At 39.3% G+C, this 14,258-nt stretch overlaps 1 protein-coding gene across 1 annotated transcript in view; it reads right to left on the reverse strand.

Moving 5' to 3' along the window:
* Window positions 1-14,258, reverse strand: part of DMD (dystrophin) — a gene marked incomplete at both ends in the record, with an annotated part of 1,915,324 nt that overhangs the window by 1,636,663 nt on the left and 264,403 nt on the right.

Raw genomic sequence — 14,258 nt, forward strand, 5'->3', positions numbered from 1 at the left:
AGCTGAGAGGGAGCTAGCTTGTCTAAAGCTTGAACAAAGCTGAGTTGAAATTTGAGAGGGAGGAGACAGGGTCTGGTTATTTAGGTCAAGGTAAAAGATTTGGAATTTACTCTCAGTAGAATGAGAAGAGTTTAATGAAGATGTGAGATGATTTAATTGACCTTTTTAAAAGGTTGCTCTGAGTGCTGAGATTAGGATGACAGGAGGGGGCAAGAGAGGATAAGGGAGACCAGTTGGGATCCTATTTCATCACTCCACAAAGAGATGATGACAGCAGAGAACTGTGGCTGTTGAGGGGTACCAGGCTGAAATGTAGGTTAGGCCAAATCAATGCAAAAAAAAAAAAAAAAAGGATTCTATATAAACATTATGATCTGGAATATTTTATCAGGAATGCTTAATCAAAGTGGTATTATAGGGCCTCCCTGGTGGCACAAGGGGTTAAGAGGCAACCTATGAAGCAATCTGCAGCCACTGCAGCACGAGTTCGATCTCCAGCCAGGGAGCAACCCACATGGCACAGCGGACCTCTTCTGACTTGCCCGCTGCTCCCCTCAGCAGTGTATTTCAGTCAATCTGCCTATTCTGCTCCCCACTCTGTCTCTGGTGAATCCTCTCACACCCCACACCTCTGGCCTGTACCCCCGTTCTTGTATGCATAAATAAATAAATCTTTAAAAAAAAGTGGTATTATATGTATAGGGCACACATCTGATTATTTTATGCATTTGTAAATGAAACTAAGGCAATAATTTTCTGTATGATTTTTTAAAACTCACTTTCCATATACTTCTTGAATGTCTGTGATGTCCTCTAAACTTCAGAATAAAAACATTCTAGTTTAAATTCATGATCAAATACCCTACTGAATATTATCAAACCTTATAATGAAAATTTCACTTAACTTTGCCATTACTGGAATAATTTCCTCACTGTGATATCATTTCACTTTGTGAAGCATCTTGAATACATTCTTATTTGTAAAACCACTTCAAAACCTTCACTTTAGGTTTTAAGAAACTGTAGTGATATTTATAACTGTTATGCCAATATAATATTTAATCCAAAATTTTTGTTTGATTTTCTGACTTTTCATCATGCTTTTGTGTCAAATCTTGACTATCAAGTATTTTTAATCAAGTTTTCTCCTATTCTCATAATCTCCTTCTCTTCACCACCCACTATAGCTTATATTAAATATTTTACCTATTCTCCATGTACATAAAGCTCAATGAGAAAATGAGAGATCCAGGTGTTTATTTGAATTAATCATAATGAGGGTGAATTGCATAAAATTTGCTGTAACTCTCTTCCTTCAAAATCATCATAATTCTGGAAAAGCTATTTAAAAAAAATTGGACTACACACATTGGTGACGACACAGACATTGATAACTAAACATTAAGGAATTGTTTTACAAGATCACTGAGGAAATGCTTAGCTTAGTAAAGAAAGTTTTCAAACATTCAAGAAAAATCTGTTTATACAAAAATTTACATAATAATATTGACAAAATATTTTTAATTCTTATTAATGCACACCCCTCAGAGATCTGAAATTTGCAATACTATGTAGCTTAATTTGAATTTTCTAATTGACTTTAGAAAAATAAAACTAAGCTTCATAAAAACATTGAAACCAAAGAATTGATAAATTCCTCATTCACTCATCTTGGTTGTAAATTCTGGTAGGCATAAACTGAAATGCCCGTTTGGAGAGACTCATAGCTCACGTATCTGTCCATTATACATTTCTTCAGATGGCTTCTGCCTCAACTCAACCCCCAATTCTCTCTACCTCACAGAACATGATATTAACTTAGCTATTAATGTTCTGAGAGGAGAAAAACAGTCTTGTACTATTAGTCCTCTGTGATCCTTCATAAGAATAAACATGTTAATAATCTAAAATGCATGTTTTAACCAATAATAAAGCTTTCTGTTAACTTATACCACATACTTTATTTAATGACAATATCATCTTCAAGCACTATTACAATTTCCTGTACTTTATTCCCCTATACTACCATGAAGTGGAAGAAAACTGCATCGTCTTTCCCATGGGAAATATTAACAATCATATGACATATAGCTTCTCTAGTTCCACTCTCCTTTTTAAAACAAAAATCTGCAATTTCAATGAACAACACTGAGATGATTTTTTAAAGTACTATGGGATGAGTCTCCCCAAAAGGTGAGATCGGCTTTTCTCAATATTCCCCAGTAGGACTCTTCCAATCAGTCTCACCTTGATGTAGGGAACTAAAGATCCATCAAGACCCTACGAACTTCAGTAAGTTTATTACCATTACCTAAATAATGAAGAATATTTTTTAAGATTTATTTTTATTTACTTATGCATACAAGAGCTGGGATATAGGCGAGAGGTGCAGGAGGTGAGAGGATTCACCAGAGACAGAGCGAGGAGAACAGGCAGATCCACTGAAATACACTGCTGAGGGGAGCAGCAGACCAGTCAGGAGAGGTCTGCTGCGCCATGTAGGTTAGTTCCCTGGCCAGCTGGGAATGGAACTCATGCTGCAGAGGCTGCCAATAGCTCTATAGCGATGACACTTAACCACTTGAGCTACCATGGAGGCCCAGAATGTAGAATATTTTAAGTTAAAAGCAGTGAAATCCCTAGAAGCTGGGGAAGGCTTTTGTCTTCTCCTGAATGCTTTACCCTTCCCTAATCAGAGAGGTCTTGGCTCCCTAAGCTCCTGCCCTTCCCCCAATCAAAGATGGAACCACTACTCAACCTAGAGGAAAGTACTTTGGTGGGTCTCGTCCAGGTGTAAATTTATCGGCAAACCTGGTCTCTCTATCTGAGAATCTCATCTTTACTCTTAAAGGAAAGGTCACTTGCTTCCTGTCTGTCAAGTGACATCTCCCCCTCTCTGCCCTTGCCACCCCAAGTCCTTAAACACAGTATAAATAGTCCTGATTGTCTCCATTTCCTCTTTAGAATTTACAAGCATGTAAATGCACCATACTTACATTATTAAACTGATTTTTCCTTTGCTAACCCATGTGGATTCTGTTTTCATTCTCCCAGCCTGAGAAGAACCCAGGGAGATGGGGGATTTTCTCCTGCACCCCAACAGTAGCTTTTCAATAAAAGTTTTTAATTGGAAAATAATCAAATTTCTAAATCTTTGTAAATTAAAATGGAAAATCTAAAATTCTGGGAGCAAAAACAAACTTTTACATTTTGTGAGAGCTCTTGGATCTTCATGGTGGTGAATTTGAAATCTCTTTATAGTTCTTTCTTTCCCCTCATGAGGGTTTAGATCTAAGCAGTGTGTCTCCAGCACTAACCAGAAACACTTCAATACCACAACATTTTCATGGAACACATCTGCTGTCAATCAACAAGATTATAATTACAAAATAATGATGCCTTGAGGACCCATTCTAAAAATACTTTGACATCTGAATCTCTGAGAGTAAGAACTCAAGCATCACAATCTTCCAGATTCACATGAATAAAGTTCCTGAGATAGCTGATATTTAAAAATTCTGTGTCATGCCAATTATGTGAATCTATGCTAGTTAGATCACATCTGCAAATTTAGGATGTCTTGGCACAGTATGTGAATTGACTACGAAAGATTCAGAAGGTTGAGATTTGCTACATGAAAGAGAATAGCCAGGAAATATCTGGTTGCAGACATTTTCATATCTTATTAGGCCGATGGATCAAATACATCTGAAATGTATATTTAGATTGGGACTCTGGTTAAAGTAAGGTTACCCTAGTACCAGCTAACTGTTCTGTTTTTATTTCAAATAGAATTTTGACTTTCTAAAAATGATTGTATAATCTTGCCTACATGTACAGAAAAGCAGTATCCAGAGTATAACTAAAAAAATTGGTATCAGTATATATATAGATATGATTTCTCTGCCATAACAAAATATTTACTGCTCTAAGAATTTCTTACAAGAAACTCTGCTGGACAATCAACCTTCTGGTCAAGGTTCAGGGAATTCAACGTTGTTTGAGCTTGATATGTTTTAGGAAAACCACAGAATGAATAAGATGCAGTCTTCCCATGGCTGAGCTCAAGATCTAGATATCATTTCCAAGGGCAGAATGAGGAGTATTTTATCATGTAACAGTAGAGAGTCAAGTTTTTGTAGGAAAATAGATTTTTCCCACCAAGTCTCAGCTTAACCTATTATTCTAGTTCCATAACATGTTACCACGCAACATGCTTAATTCATATGGTTTCCATAACAATGTGATTGCAAATTTTATGCTATGTGTGCACAAGAAAAGCCTTACACACATTGAATAGGAAATTGAATTCAATAACTAGCAAAGCTTGTCCAAATGCTTGAAGTACTAGCTCACTCATTTCACAACAGCAAAGTAAAACCTAGGAAACTGGGAAATAATATAAAATATTTCAGTACAGGGCCTCCCTGGTGGCTCAAGGGGTTAAGTACCGCACTATGAAGCAACACACAGCCTCTGCAGCTTGAGTTCGATCCCCGGTCAGCCAGGGAGAAACCCATATGGCACAGCAGACCTCTCCTGTGTCGCCTGCTGCTCCCCTCAGCAGTGTATTTCAGTCAGTCTGCCTGTTCTGTTTCCCGCTCTGTCTCTGGTGAGTCCTCTCACCCCCTGCATCTCTATCCTGTATCTCAGCTCTTGTATGCATAAATAAATAAATCTTTTAAAAAAATTTCAGTACAGCTTTACGGTTTTTAACTTACAAAGTAGACTCTTTTACAGATCTCTGCAAGTCTTTTGTTCTCCCTCCCTGTCCCACCACCTAACCTCACTCCCATCCTCCACTCTCAAACTCACATACCATTGATTTCTTTCAGTTTCAAGTTGGGTTTTCAACACTGAGTCACAGAATCAATCTCTATAAAAGGGTGAAGAGAAAGGACCCCCTGGTGGCACCGTGGTTGAGCGCTGGGCTGTGAAGCTGCCCGCAGCCTCTGCAGCTCAGGTTCGATCCCCGTCTGCCAGGCAAGGGTCCCACATGGCACGACAGACCTCTCCTGCCGCGCCCGCTGCTCCCCTCAGCAGTGCATTTCTTTGTCAGTCTGCCTGTTCTGTTCCCCGCTCTGGCTCTGGTGAATTCTCTCACCCTCCCATGCTTCTGACTGTACCCAGTGCTCGCATAAATAAATAAATAAATAAATAGATAGCTAGATAGATAAATAAATAAATAAATAAATCTTTAAAAAAATTAAAATTAAAAAAAAAAGGGTGAAGAGAAATACAGTGCACTGACCAGGCCCCGTTTTCCCTGGATTTAGCCAGGTACATGCAGCCATCCTGGATTACAAGCCTCAGTATACTATGAACTGGACTTCCTGAGTGGGGGAACTACTGGGAATTAGGGGCAAAGCTAAGCAGCCCCTGTGTAGCATGGAAGGCAGGTGGGCTTACGGCTCTCATTTCTGTGGCCCAACTGGTATTGTAGGGAAAGAAGAGCTGGAGGAGAGACTTGGGAGAGACATGTGGGTGAGACACGTGGGAAGGGTGTCTTACAACCATTAAACTGTTATCTGACAAAGCATCGAAATACTGTCATTGGGTCAGAACCTCTCTCATCCGTTCTGGGTCTGGCCACTACTGCCACAAATGCAAACAAAAAAGCCTTGGGGAAGCAACAGGGGGGAAAAAAAGTATTTTGAACAACGGGGTAAAGAGAGAAGGAGAACTGCAAGATAGAGGGAGGAGAGGGTCCGGTTACCCCTGATGTTGAGAGGTGGACTTGCAGCAACAAAAGGCCGCAGGGTGCAGGGGGTGGCAGGAACATGCCACTACTGAGTTGTCTCCCCTCCTCCCAAATTCGGGCAGCTGCCATCTGCAGCAGTTCCTATAACCAAGAAAGCATCCCCTGATGGCAGTTCTGTTCCACTCCCTTTGAACTACCCCCTTGTGGAAGACATCAGTGGTAGAATTCAGACAGAAGTACTGTGTGGTGTGTGCAACAAGGTAATTCCCAGGGACAGGGAAGGCTCCAGATTCCCTGCCCCATCCTAAGGAAGGGTAGATCTGAGCAGGGAGGGGAAGCCAGAGAAGTCTGGGAGAAAGAAGGAAGGAAAGCAAGGAAGGGGACCTGGAGGAGACACATGGAGAAGAGAGACAGGTGAAAAAGCTGTGCTTGCTTCATAGCCTTGGACTTGTACCAGGGACTTGGGAGACATGGAAGGAGACACTTGAAAGAGGGCCTCCCCTGGTGGTGCAGTGGTTGAGCGCTGGGTTGTGAGGCTGCCCACAGCCTCTGCCTGGCTCCTTCTGCCCCTTTCCTATGGGCCGCCACCAGAAGGTGACTTAGACTTGTGACAAGCTTTTGGGCCCCAGTGGTCCTGCTTTGAACTAACCCTGTTTGGCTGGGCATGTACAGCATGTACACATGAATGGGTGGGTAAATGTGGGTATTTCATTGGGAAACTCTATTCTGCTGAATTCAGTGGATGAGGTCAAGGATCATTAAATGGAAGCTGGAGTCCCCCATGAGACGAGCTGTCTGGGATCGGACCTCAAATCACAGGCAGCTACTGCTCCAAACCTCCACCATTATCAAACAGAGCCGGAAGCTAGGAGACATTGAAGCCTGGCACTCACAGCTTACAAGTTCATTGTCCCAAAGGTACCCAGCAGAAAAGGGAGAAGAAGGCAAGGGATATATATGAGAGCACAAATATTAACACTATGGCCCAGCAGATCCAGGAACATTGTTTATAACAGGAAAAGAACTTAAAGTGGAAACAGGGCCTCCCTGGTGGTGCAAGGGGTTAAGTCTCAGCACTATCAAGCTATAGGCAACCATTGCAGCATGAGTTCGATCCCCTGGCCAGGGAGCTGACCCACATGGCACATCAGACCTCTCCTGTCTCACCTGCTGCTCCTGTCAGCAGTGTATTTCAGTCAATCCACCTGTTCTGCTCCCTACTCTTTCACTGGTGAATCCTCTCCACCCCCCAACACCTCTGGTCTACACCCTAGCTCTTGTATGCATAAATAAAATAATATTAAAAAAATAAAAGTGGGAACAACCCAAATATCCATCAACTAGAAAATATAAATAAATTGCGGTCTCTTCCTACACTGGCATATGACAATGAAAATGAATGAACTACAGCTATATTCAATGACATGGATGAATTTCAGCAACATAATACTGATTGAAAAAAGCAGTCACACAGACTAGGTGCAATGTGATTCCAATTATATGAAGTTCAAAAGCATACAGGAAAAAAAAACAATTTATTATTCAGAAATACATAACATATGTGGAAAGACTAAAACAAAGAAAAATTCAAATAATGACTGTAGTTGGTCATAGTGGGAAAAATGATAGTATTGGGGAGGGGTTCATAAGTGGGTTCAAATGATTGTGAATATACTAAGTTAATAAATTATTATTTTATTACTTAAACCAATTATAGTACAAATATTATTCTATCCCTGTAATAAAAATATTTTACGAGACAAAGACAAGTATATGCTTCAATGATTGACCAATGTGCGTTTGAATATAACAACTATCAACTAAAAGTAAAGTGGCTATTTTTGCAGGAGATTTTCCCCCTTTTCAGTTTGAAGTTTTTTAAATAAAAAGATGGGAATTTAATAACCACAGAAGCAGAGGCTCCAGTGAGGAAGGTAGGGGAGTAGCTTGTCATGAAAAATGATATTCCCCCTAGTTTAAAATTGACCTCTGGTAACATTTTCCTTGAAGCTTTATCTTTATATATTATTGTCAGTCACTTTGCAACTTCGAGGAAAGAGTCTTCCAGCTGAAAGTCTCTATTTCAGTTAATATACCTTTCCAGAACATGGGATGACATTCAAATATCATTAAGAAATACTTACTGAGTGCTTGCTATGTGAATATCAAACTAAATTTAAAATGAACTTGCATAATTTAATTATAATTTGCATTAAAAATCTAGTTATAGTGTTTTCTAATATTAAAATACATTAAAAAAAAAGAGCATGATCCAAGGTGTGAAGGAATGAACAGTAATGGGTCACAAAAAAATGGTCTAGAAGAGAAAGAATCTAGAAAATAATTCCATTTTCTATTGCATAGAAAAAATAAATACTGAGGAATGAACTAAACTAAGGAGGTGAAAGAACTATAACATGAAAAATGTAAGATATTATTAAAGGAAATAGAAGAAGACACAAAGAAATGGAAAGATATTTCCTGATCATGGATTGGTTAATAACACTGTCAAAATAGCCATCTTACCCAAATAAACACACATCTTCAATACAATCTTTATCAAAGTTTCAATGGCATTCTTCAAAGAAATAGAAGAAACATTACTGACATTTATATGGAACCACAAATGATGCCAAAAAGCCAAAGCAATCCTGACAAAAAAAAAAAAAAAAAAAGAATAGAGGTAGTATACTCTCAGACTTCAAATTTTAAGATAAAGCTGGTAATCAAAACAGCATGGTACTGGGATACAGGGATATAACACCGCATGAAAGAGAGTCTCAACTATTTTTTTTTAAAAATAACATTCAAATATAAAAACAAACACAAAGCTTTAAGTGCATGCATTAGATGAAACATTTTCACACTAACTCTACAGCGTAAGTACTATAATTCCCATTTTGCAGATGACAAAACTGAGACTCAGACAGCCTAAGAAAAAGAATTCAAACCCGGGCTGCAGAATTCGAAAATCCACACTTTTGTTACCCTAAATAATGTTGAGGGGTGTGTGTGTGTGTGTGTTTAAATAAATCAGGGGATGATAAGTTCAGGGCATGTTATTTATCCTAGGTTGGGGTACACTGGAGGATAGGAGGAGGACATAGGTAGCCTTAGTAGCCAATGTTCTAGTCCTTGAGTTGGGTGATCAGATTGGGCGGAGGCGAGTGCTAGTTTTGGGTCAGATCCTTTGTTTGTCTAGAATGACATTCGCTCATCATGAATGGTTTTGCATTAATTTTGATTTTTTTAATATTGAACTAAAAGTTGTCTTAAATACTGAATTTTTAGACATCCCCTTAAATTTTAAACTGGTGGCAAGTGTCTCACTTGCCTAATTCTATTCTGAATCTTGGTTCTTAGCCATCTTGCTAGGAGAGGAAGGAGCGGGAGAAAACACAGCACTTGTCTTGAATGTGGGTTTCTCTGTTTTCATAGATTGCATGTTTGCTTCAGGTGGCTTGCTATGCGGCTGGGCAACATTAAGTGAATGCTAAATTAACCCCTATCTCCTTAATACCACCACTGAAGCCCCTTTTCTATAGTTAATATATCTAAAAAGGGAAATGAAAATATGGGAATTGAGCTATAATGTGCCAGGGCTTTAGAAATAGTCCTTTTACTTAATCCTTTTAGTCACTTAAAGTCAGTATTCATGGTCCCATTATAACAAAGAAAGTTGAGGTTCCAAAATGTTAAGTATATGATCAAAGAGCACATATTTCAAATGCCATAAATTCTTAAATTCCATGTACCACTTGTATTATTTTTCCCAACCTCTTTTGCTTGGCTTATTCTAAGAGGTAGTGGTAGTTATTATGATCAAATCAATTAAAATATGTGAAAATGATTTACAAACTACACACCATATCAAAATCGATAGTCTTATTAATACTGTTGATAATATTAATGATGTTGATAATAATTACTTCTGCTTCTAATCTTCATAGTAAAGATAAAGGTATATTTTCCTTTCCTAGATTGCCTTGTAAAATGAAATATTAAAAAGATGAAAAAAACCTACTGACGTTGGGAAAATATTCATCAGAGTCAACAACCATTGTCCTCATTGTCTCTGTGGTGGAATATGCTGAGCTTTGAATTACTTCTATTAACACAATTAAAATGCTGAAACACATTTGAGCAGGTATTTTGTCTTTAAGGAAAAGTAACTAGAAATATTATCTACTCTAAATTGAGTCAGGTATGATATTCTAAGTAAGATGATAAACAAAAGTAATACACACAATTTCATAATTTACTACTTGATTCTAAAGTCTAGGAGAGTGTGAAAATATAAATCAACAAAACTCTGCCCAATTTAACCAACTGTATATCCCATTAGACCTCATTAAGTTTACTTTGTGTCTGACAATAGCTGATACGATAAATAAGTAAAAAAAAATATTTCAAATGTCAATATTTTGTCTCTCTGGATAATACATTTATTGCCTTATATTCCTTGTTGAAGTCTATAAAACATTTTTAAAGGTCTAATGTTATGCTGAAGTATGCTGAAGAAATAATTAGCAAAAAGTTAAAAATGTTTTGTTTTTTTTTTGTTTGTTTTCATGCACAGTCCTTCTAGTACATGTGATCTTTGTTTCTTTTGTCATAGCATTTAGGAAAAGTTTAGCAAGGATTGTGATAGGAGGTAAAAGGCATGTTTGTGTGTTTATTATCTCTTAGATACTTTACAATCACATTTACCACATATCACATAAAAACTCACAAACACACACAAAAAAAATGAAACATAGAAATTCAAATGAGTACATTTCTTTGTTTCTTTTTTTGAGATTTTTTTTTATTTATACAAGAACCGGGGTACAGGTCAGAGGCACGGGAGGGTGAGAGAATTCACCAGAGACAGAGCAGGGAGCAAAACAGGCAAATGGACCTAAGACACTGCTGAGGGGAGCAGCAGGAGAGATAGGAGAGGTCTGCCGCGCCATGTGGGTTTCTCCCTGGCTGACTGGGAATTGAACCCACGCTGCCGAGGCTTCAGACAGCTTCACAGCGCTGCACTCAACTTGCTGCGCCACTGGGGAGGCCCTAGGTACAATTCTTGAAACTGTCCTTTTTCAATCCTAGTTACTGAGGAAGTTGACTTCCAAAAGCTCCTCTCCTTACCATTTCCCTACCACTATATTACCACCTCTGGGAGAAAAAGTGAAGGCACACTAGCTTCTGGTGATGTTTATACTTTATAATACATGGTCTCCCCTGGTGGCGCAGTGGTTGAGCGCTGGGCTGCGAAGCTGCCCGCAGCCTCTGCAGCGCCGGTTCGATCCCTGGCCACTGGCGAGGGTCCCACATGGCGCGCAGACCTCTCCTGGCGTCCGCTGCTCCCCTCAGCAGTGTATTTCGTCAGTCTGTCTGTTCTGTTCCCTGCTCTGGCTCTGGTGAATTCTCTCACCCTCCCGCACTTCTGACTGTACCCAGTGCTTATATAAATAAAAAATAAACAAACAAATAAAAAAGATAACTATATACTTTATAATACAAAGCCTCGACTCTTCAGTTAGTTTTCTAGGGTTTGCTACTTGTTTGGATTCCAGAGGGGGAAGAGAAGGGGGGGTAAGGAGAGAACATTGTGGAAAGGACACACAATGGGCTACAGGAGAGGACTATGGGTATTTTGGTTGTGAATGTGGTATGATCAGACATCTGAAGGGGAGATCCTATACCCTAAATCACAAACAATATTATTAAACAATGTTACCTAAAAAAAGTTAAAAACAAAAATGAAACAATGTATAATGATTCATTTGAAATACATGTGGCACAAGGCATTAAGCACAGCACTATGAAACAATCTACAGCCTCTGCAGCAGGAGTTCCAGCCCCTGAGGGCCAGGGAGCTACTCACATGGTGCAGTAGACCTCTCCTGTCTCACCCGCTGCTCCCCTCAGCAGTGTATTTCAGTCAGTCTGCCTGTTCTGTTCCCTACTCTGTCTCTGGTAAATCCTCTCACCCCCCCACATCTCAGGCCTGTACCCCAAATCTTGTATGCATAAACAAATAAATCTTTTTAAAAATGAAATACATTTCTAAAACACGGTAGGCACTGTACTAAACTTGATCTTAGTCAAAAGGCAAAGCATCAGTGTAATATGCATTATCATAGAAAATCCCAGCCCTTTGGGCCCCTAGACTAGGGAGCAGAAGTAAATGAGTCCCTGTATGCACCTCCAGTCCCTCCATCAGCCTCACCCCCATGGTGCACATTTTAGAGGATGTTTTACTGGTTCTGAAGAGGGAAGAGAAGGAAGGCAGGCAGACAAGGGGTTAGGGACAAAAGAGCTACTATTTCTTGGTGTCCTGACCTTTCCCAAGGCCTTCAACCTCCTCCAACCCCCAATTCCATCCACCCCACCATTTCCTTTGTAAATACAACTAGCCAGCCCATCTGGTTTTCCAATTCCTGGTACCCAGGTGTAAAGAGATTGCTGTAATTATTTTTGTAAAGAAAACCTTCCCATTGTCCAACCTGGTTCTCTCCTCCCCCAAGGGCTGTGTCCCCACTCCTATTCTCTGCCCTTAAGGTGTCCTCTCTACCCTCCCCAACCTGGAGGGCTGGGGAAGTGAGGATGCTCCAGATATCTTGGTTTCCACAGTAAGGTTTGCCTGTGTACAGACCTCCAATCAAATGATTGGTATGAAAAACAAAGTCTGGCCCTTGAAGTAGTCATAATTGGATTGAGAAGAGCATTTAGAAAATAATTACCAAGCAAAATGATACCTGACGCAGTACAGGTTAGTACAAAATGCTACAGGGCCACCAAAGGAGAGAAGGAGATTAATTCCTTCTCAAAGAATTAATAAAATGTATCACCCAGAAGATCAGATTTTGTCTAAGTCCCAAAGTGTGATGAGAATCTTATCAGGTCAAGAATGTTGCAACCATTATTCAAGGTCTAGGGAAACTTCCATAAAATAGAGATAGGAAAATCAGAGGTAGAAGGAAATGAAGAAGTTAAAGTAGGAAAATGACACAAGGTACAGAACCTTAAAGGCAAAGTTAAGGAGATGAGGGGCCTCCCTGGTGGCGCAAGGGGTTGAGACACAACCTATGAAGCTATCTGCAGCATGAGTTCGACTCGCAGCCAAGGAGCAACCCACATGGTGCAGCAGACCTCTCCTGTCTCGCCCACTGCTCCCCTCAGCCATGTATTTCAGTCAGTCTGCCTGTTCTGCTCCCCACTCTGTCTCTGGTGAATCCTCTCTCCCCCCACTCCCCCCAGCCCCCCCACACCTCTGGCCTGTACCCTAGTTCTTGCATGCATAAATAAATCTTTTTTTTTATTAAAAAAAAGGCAAAGCTAAGGAGTTGAAACATAAGGCAATGTCATAAACACATTTCATGTAAGGAACCCCGAGAGCAGTTTTGTGGACAGATTGGCTGAAAAACACAATTAAGGAGTCAGACGGAATTACGAAGATTTGGCAAATAATTTTGGTTGAAGATAAGGCAGTGGTGATAACGGAGAAGATTCCACAGAGAGTGCCCCACAATCACATTGCATGTTGAGGATATCGCTGGGAAGTATTCTTTTTCAAGGGATTATTTTTTTTTAAATTTTTCACAAATCAATCATAAATAGAGGTTTGTAAATGTTGATCCTTTCCCTGCACTCATTCCATAAATGTCAGATTGTAATTTAATAAGATTTCACTTACCTTTTAAATTTTACATTTCTTATCAGTTTTCAGTTCAAACTACCGAATTTCATATGCCAATTTTTGGTATTTTTTTACTTAAACATTTTCCAAATGACACTTGAAATTAAAAAAAAATCATTATTCTGTAGATAATCTAATTTCCAAACCTTATTTCCTAGCTTGCTAACTCTAATCCTCTACCTTTCTATATTTTCTCTATAGACAAATACAGGTTGCCACAGTATTCCAGAGTTAATGAAAGACAGACCTCCCCAAGTTGTTTAAAACAGGCTTTCTGAAGAATATCTCTCAGGTGTGTAGATTATTTCAGCTAAGGTCAACTGAAGCACTGCAGGCTGATAAGAAATTTTTACCATTTCTTTAACTACCTAGAATAATAAAGGTTTCAACATATTACTATAAATTAGAATTTTTACCAGCTAAACCCATCTATATGGCATGACAAACATCTAAATGCAGTTATAGGAGCCCCCCTCTCCTCATCATAGGAGACCCTCCTCTCTCTTTGAAGCCCAGGCCCGGATCCCATTCCTTGGCTCGGGATATCACCCCTCATTTTGCCCCATGGGTACACATAGGGCATACCTCTGTAATTAAATTTGTTCTTTTCTCCTATCAATCTATAGAAAGTTCATTTGATTGTTACTGCCCAAGATCGTTCCTGCCCAAGAATAGCCCAGAGAGGCAGGGGGAAATTTTCTATCAGCCCCTACAACAAACATTGATAATTATATTTCATATCAACTTTAACTTTCAGATTCTTTAGAGACATCCAGCCCGATATACTCATCTTTCCCTCAGAGGACTTTAGGGAAACCAAACATCAAAACGGAAAGCATGAACTCATGATTCAAAGGGTAAGTTAATTCT

Source organism: Talpa europaea (assembly GCF_964194135.1).
Source record: "Talpa europaea genome assembly, chromosome: X".
Taxonomy (NCBI): Eukaryota; Metazoa; Chordata; class Mammalia; order Eulipotyphla; family Talpidae; genus Talpa; species Talpa europaea.